The sequence below is a fragment of the Geotrypetes seraphini genome, chromosome 1, assembly GCF_902459505.1.
Source record: "Geotrypetes seraphini chromosome 1, aGeoSer1.1, whole genome shotgun sequence".
Taxonomy (NCBI): Eukaryota; Metazoa; Chordata; class Amphibia; order Gymnophiona; family Dermophiidae; genus Geotrypetes; species Geotrypetes seraphini.
Genome location: NC_047084.1, coordinates 314,332,621 through 314,340,127, shown reverse-complemented (window position 1 = coordinate 314,340,127; position 7,507 = coordinate 314,332,621).

The window sequence follows — 7,507 nt, the reverse complement described above, 5'->3', positions numbered from 1 at the left end:
TAACTTGAATAGAGGAATGAAGGAAGGGAACTAGGTATTGAAGGCTTCTTTGAACAGATGGCTTTTAAGAAGGTCCTTGAAGCGATCTATGTTGGTTTCTTCTCTAACTAAAATGGGCAAAGTGTTCCATAGTTGGGGAGCAACTACGGAAAAAATATCCTGACGCTTGGTGCCAATTACTCGCAATGAGCGCTCAAGAGTTTACGATCTGAAGTTCTGAGAAGGCAGGTTAGCTCATAAGGAATCAGGTATTTTTCAATAAATTGAGATTTGGACTGAAGTGTTTTGAAGGTTATTAATGCAATTTTATATAAAATCCTATTTTAGCCACATACTGTATCCCTAAGGCTGTCTAAGTAGTCGACCATATGATCTAACAGGTTCATGTAAAGCATCAATGCAGGTTAATTGATGCAGTTTTTAAAATCATGTTAAGAGGCAGAGAGAAGCCGATGGTGCTATTAAATTTAAAATTTTGTTTTAAAAAAAAAACAGTCATGGAGTTATGATTCACATCATTTTGTCTGAAAGTGTTACTTTGCAGTTTGTTCTGTCTTCCATGATCTGCAGGAAGTCTAGATTAGACAAAGAAAATCAGCCAAAGAGGAAGATATCCATCCCTGGCCTAGTACATTCAAAACATCTGCTCAGTAAAAGGTATTTCGAGCTGAAACTTTGCTTCTTAAAATGAAAACATTTTCTTGTTGAACTTATCAAAGTTATTGCCAGTGGTACCCATGCAATAAAAGATTTGGTTGGCTGGGTCCAAAATCAGTGTTCTCACAAGATATTTTGGCTGGCGTCCTGGGAACACCCTCAGTCAGGGTTTCAAGATACTCACAATGAATATGCATAAGATGAATCTGCATATATCAGGAAACTGCATATGCAAATTGTGCACATCCTGAAAACTTGGCTAGCTCTGAGACCGCCAATATGGATCTGAAAAGCCCCGTGAAGCCCTCTGCTGTGTCCCTTCCTGTGTTCTCACTGCTGACCTGCCTTGATACAAAAAGAGAAAGGAAGGACTGAGTGAGCAGCTGGCTCAGGAGCCTAAGAAATCGCTGGATCAGCTTGGGTCTCCACTGCCTTGATTTGGTGTTTAAATCTCTGATAAGAGGCATTGGAAACTGGGAGTGACTCACCAGTTCCTTCTGCCATCCAGCCTTTCGTTTGCTCTTAAAAAGATGCAGTTCTAGAGCTACATGCTGGTGTGTTGTATTAGTATGAATACATTTTTTTTTTTGTTTTTTAAGTGTAATATTTTTAAACAAAAAGGAGTATTATAATAATGCCAATGTCCTGCTGGAATTTTCAGATAGATCCTAATGATGGACCTGCCATTTCCATGGTTAATCAACGTTTGTGGCATTGTTTTTTGGGTTTTTTTTAAATGAGCTACGTTGATAGAGGATGTTCTAGATGAGTAGAATAGTGATGTTGCTAAAATGAGACACCCCTCCCTCTAATTGAACATAGAAAACATTTATAGATCAGGCAGGAATGATGCACAGGACATAACCAAAGGCCCAGAGGCAGAAGCACTTGAGGTTTCCTAAGTTCAGGCAAAAGGGCATAGGAATGCAGCCAAAATATCTCTCATCGCTTTCTCTGTAACCACTTCTAGGAAAACTGTAACAAAACAATTTTTAAAAAAGTCAGTCATTAACAGAGAAACCAAAGCATTCAAAACCCAAGGGACATGCTAGCATAAGCAACTGTCGATTGCAACAGATAACTCACCTGCAAATGATGCACAGACATGGTTACAAGTTAAACCCTTTATGGTTCAGGCCACAGTTTTCATGCTACAGTGGGGTCCCTTGGTAGCACTGTAGACTTCCTGTATCCTCAGGATGCAATCACAGTGTCACTGCGGATAGTTTAGTATTTGTGCAAATCTGTTCCAGCTTTATTCTAAAGTTGTTGGGGCTTTCCCACCCCCTGATTATCAGAGCGCCCACACAACAGCATAATGCATCTGTTGACGTTATATCAGGTACATAATGGGGAACTCTCTTTTTTTTCTGTGAGAGTTTAAAATCATTTTGGTTTCCAACAGTTGTGCTTCCCCCATGCATACTTCATTGAAGGTAATGACATCTCAGTTGCTGACGTTGCTTGCTGACCTGTATTTCAGTTTGAACTTGTTCATATTTGTGGTATGTGGCTAGAATAATAATGGACTGTCTCTCCCTTGATTCGTGCCACTGAAGCATAAGCAAATTGGTTTCACAGAAAGAAGAAAAATTGATCTGAACTGTGCTGTATTTCTTACCCATATCTAGACCTACATGTCACATTTAGCATGAGGAGCATTTTGGAAGTACCGTAATTATATAAATTCAAGTTTTTGAGCATACCACGGGTAAAAGTACATGTACTGACATGATAGCAAGTAGGCAGGTACAGGGGTGGTGTTTGAGCGGAATGGGATGGCGTTTGCAAGTACGTGTGCAGATTATAAAATATGTCAATTTACGCACACACAACTTATGTAGCTGAAGACATGTACGGCTGGGGTGGACCTGGTGTAAATGTCCGTGCCTGCACTGTGGATGCAATTTCTGCTGCTTATGCATGTGTTTTAGAAAATCACATAGGCGCCTATATGATTTTCTAAAACCGTGCCTAAGTAGGCTCTGCTTTGAAGAGGCAGTTCTAAAAATGGGCACTCCAAGATTACGTGCTAGGCACCTTTTCTAAAACAGAAACGAGGATGCTAGTGTATTGGCATGCCTAATATTTAGACACCGACAGTTACAGCGGCCCTAGAGCTGGCATAGATTTGGGAGCCTAAACAGTGCAGGGCAGTGGGGATGGTCTGCCCCAGGTGCAGCAAGAAAGGGGGTGTAGGTAGAAACTGGGGGGCCGTAATGTGGTATGCAAAGCCATCAACTCCACCAGCCCTGGCTCCCTCTGACAGAGCTGACGGCTGTGCCCATCAGAATGTGGCCCTATGACGTAGCATACAATATTCTGCAAGTTACCTCCATTACTGGGAGCCCTGCCTAAGTCCTGCCCATGCTGCTGTTCTGTCTACACCCCACCCCTTGCAAATATGCACCATGTAAGTTCTGCGGATGTTTGCAGGATGGCGCTTAGACACCCTGCTAGCACTAGAAAGCTGGAAGGCTTATGATGAGCTAGCACTGAACTGAAAAGTTTCACTCCGTTAAGGAAAAGATAAGTGCTGCTTGCTTTTGTTTATTTTTTTTATTTGAATTACCCTTTAAGTCACATATGGGGTTGTTTTTGCCTATGATAGAAGTATGGAGGGGAGAAAGTGAGCAACCTAAGCTCCCCTTCATAGCTCCAGAGCAAAGTTTACCCTGCAGCTTCTGAGGCATTTTCCCCAGGACCGATGTTTGTGAAGAATTCAATCTATATATATCTGGTGATATCAGGGGGGTAGGTATTTGAGTATATAAGCTCCCAGTACAAGCATTTTACTGGAGTATTTGAAGTTGATGTATAAATTCCCGTAGACACACAAATGCCGGTATTACAAACATTTACCCACACAAAGAGCTCAAAAATGTACGCGTCAAGGTTACAGAATTGCCTTTAATAGAGAAATTCGATGACGGGGCACCCAGTAGGAGCCTGTTCTGTAAAAGACTGTAAGTGCCTCCTTTCCTTTTTAGAATACTAACCTGGTGTACTTAACATTTAGGTGCAAGCTTTGAACGCCAACCACAGAGCTGGTGTGTCAGCATCTAAATGCTGGAAATTGTGTGTAAATTACCTTATTCTATAATTTATACGCATAATTGAGCCCCTCTTGCAAATTTGTGCTATTCAAGTATTTGTAGAATAGCTCTTAAGCAGAATTTTGACACACGTGTGCTTTTACTCGCTTGAATGCCATCGCAGACATTGATGCTCATAACGGGCCTTTTATAAACACCTTTTATAAAATAGCCCCCTTAATGACAGGAGAAAAGCACCGTGTCACCTTGTTTCATATACATATAATGGCTTAACATACACTGCACTTTATTCAATAAAAACATTTTTCCCCCACAAGTACAGAATGGGGGAAAAAGCCTGTTTGAATAGAATTCAGTGTCTCAAAACTACCTGGTTGGAATAGTGTTATTTGTTATAAGAAAGGGAAATTGTGTTGGAAAGCCAACAGCATCAATCTGGTCCGCTACGTCACATTTCATCTTTTGCCTTTAGCCTAGTGGTTAGTTCAACGGCTTGTGAACCTGGGGAACTGGGTTGATTCCCAATGCAGCTCCCTTGTGACTCTGAGCAAGACAAGTCACTTAACCCTCCGTTGTCCCTGGCACAAAATAAATGCCTGTATATAATATGTAAACCACTTTGTAACCACAGAAAGGCGGTATATCAAGTCCTGTCTCCCATCCCCCTTCCCTATACCTTTAACCCTCTGTGATGATTCGTGTTAGTCTATGCTAAGCTACCGTGAGGAAGAAGATGTGTGAATTAATGGTCAATAAAATCCAGTTGGCATTCAATTGAAAAGAATACTGTTTTACTGTAATTTAAGTGCCTTGCTGTATAACACAGTTTTCTGTTAATGTACTGTTGAAAATGTTGTTAGTTTGTTCAGTTTAATATTGCCAATTGTATGACAGGTGAGCTCACTCCTTTTCACTTGTAGCTCAAGGTGAGTTACATTCAGGTGCACTAGTTCGTCCTGGTTTTGGTAGAATACAGATGTGCTGTTCTGAATCCAACATCTTAAAGACTTTGGCGTCTCTAAAGATAGCCACCTATTGTGTGTCAATCACACTTAGCGCCTACTGCAGAATCGCGCCTAACTTAAAACGTAGGCGCCTGTAATGTAGGCCAGGGGGGTTTAAAGGCCTACATTATAGGCACCTAAGCCCTTTAGAGAATCTCGCCTAGCAGTGCCTAAATCCTTCTCTGCCCCTAAACATGCCTACTTTGAAGTTAGGCTCCACTAGGCAGCATCTGATAGGTGCTTATCTTTTTTTAGAATCATGCCTAAGAAGTTAGGCATCTATCGACCAATTAAAGCTCATAATTGAAGCCAATTTACTAATTAAGTTAGGCGCCTAACTTTAGGCACTTTCCAGTATTAACATTACAGAAACTGAACAGAAAACAAGCTATGCATTTTAATGGTGATGATGTTGATTTCAAATCTCTATACGGTGAATGAAGGGGTTTGTCACATTTTGTTTTCTTAAATGTGCTAAATAAACACAAGTGGGAGTATTTCCCATAAAACAAAAATTGCGTCATCGTGTTCATTTGTTATATTGTTATTCCGAAGGTGGGGCTTCTGAGGGGCCTGAGCAGGGTTGGTGCAAAGATTTTGGATGCTTGGGTAAATAAGGTTGTGAAAGCCCTGTTAGAATTTAAGTTGCAGTGAGTGAGGCACTCCTGGATTTTCAGTGGCACTTATTTATTAGGACTTATGAACTGTGTTTATTGAAGAGATTCACCCGAGACATGTACAGCAGGTACAGTTTGACATAAAATGTCACAATAGTAAAATGACCAAATATAAACATAAATACAATAAGGTAAAATTATGTCCTTACCTGATAATTTTCTTTCCTTTAGTCACAGCAGATGAATCCAGAGACTAGTGGGATTACGTCCATCAACCAGCAGAGGGAGATAGAGAGCACTGAATTGACCTCAGGAATATCTTGGATGCACATCCTCCTGGCCAATCAGTATAGGTCTTCTCAAAGCAGTTGAAATAAATCACATAAAAGTAAATCATATCAATCACAGTAAACATATGAGACATAGGACACCTATGGAACTTCTTCCGTCACATGCACTACCCGAATCATTGATACATCAAAATCGAAACTGCAACTTTAGTCTAAAGGCAAGCCCAAACTGCTCCTGAGAGCTACAAACCCCGCACCAGGGTGGGGCTCTGGATTCATCTGCTGTGACTAAAGGAAAGAAAATTATCAAGTAAGGACATAATTTTACCTTCCTTGTCATCAACAGCAGATGAATCCAGAGACTAGTAGGATGTACAAAAGCAGTCCAAACGTAGGGAGGAAAATTAAGTGAACTGAAAACCTGTCTTGCAGTACATGTCTAAGGAGATACGACATCCAGAGAGTACATTTCCTATGAACATACAGAGGGTAACCCCTCTAGCCCATGTGAGTAGGAGCAATCCTTGCCTAAGAGCACCATGCTACGGAAAACCCCAGCTACAGTGTCCCTCCACGAATAGTATGAGTGCAAAGCAGCCTGCTAATGCGATCACTAGGCTTCAAATAACCTCCTGTGGAATGCAACCAACATGTCTGGCAATGGTCCTCGGTTGATGGCAAACCCCATGAGCCTTGTCGTAAACCCAACCTACTTCCCTCGGAAGGTTCTAGGGCAGCCAGCCTGGACTCGTGACAAATGAAGATTTCCCATCTGACTGAAGCCCTCTCAAGTACCAAGTTCCTAGGACAAAGGAGGCCACACTGTTGACCCCAGTCAAGAATAATGCCAGAGGAGAGGCAAGGCATCCCCTTATAACCAGATACTACTCTGTACCTAGGCCACGAAGTGACAAGTGCATGTCCCAGCGTCCCAAGGAGAAACAGTAACAGCCTCAGACACTGGGGTAGCTTATTCAACTGCCAGTCCATTCCTCCACATGAATGAACCCAGAAGGAGTGGAAAGAATAACTCAGAGCAAGAGCGAGAGCTTTCAATTAGCTCGCAATCAGCCTAGCTATAGCTTAACTGCCATCAGGCTGGGACCAAACACCAGGCCACAAGTGAAATGGCTCCCCAGGCAAGGCCAACCCACCGCCCGTGTGGCAGCAACTAGGGTCGGCCGGTTAGCAGTGGCAAAGGCAGTACTGCCAGAAGCGGCGTCCCTACTCCGAGAGTAGAAACACTGACAGCGGTGGCGACGTCAACTGCAACTACAGTGACCTCCGATCTGCGGCGGGAGGGAAGAGCCTTGAGTACCCGCCCTTAGGGCCTCCTGCCACCTGCTTCTGCCTGACCTGGCTGCAAAGCCTGTGGGCTTCCGCTTCCCTACGCAGAAAAGGAGTAAAAATACTCCCCACACTGGTGCCTTCCTGAAGAGAACAGCAATCCCTGTAACTCCACACCCATAGCCCAAGTGAGCTTATGGAACTGAAGTATCCAAGTCCTTCAGGAGAGGAGAAAAGGGAACCTGGGAGCCCAGGTGATTCCCCCCCCCCAAGGTAGGCACTGTACAGCTCATATTCTGCAGTTCAACTGAGGCCTACTCCTCAGGAATCTTTCTCCACTGATTCCTAAAGGAATCTGCCTTCCACTGCGGCCTGAGCCACCAGAATTGGCCTTTCACTGATGCCTGAGCCACCGGAATCGGCCTTCCACTGTGTCCTGAGCCACAGGAGCCTCTCTCATCTGAGGTCCATGCCACAGGAGCCTCTCTCATCTGAGGCCTGAGCCCCAGGAATATGTCTTGGCCTGAGCCCTCAGGAATCCTCCTTCCACTGAGGCCTGAGCCACAGGAATATCGCTCAACTGAGGCCTAAGCCAT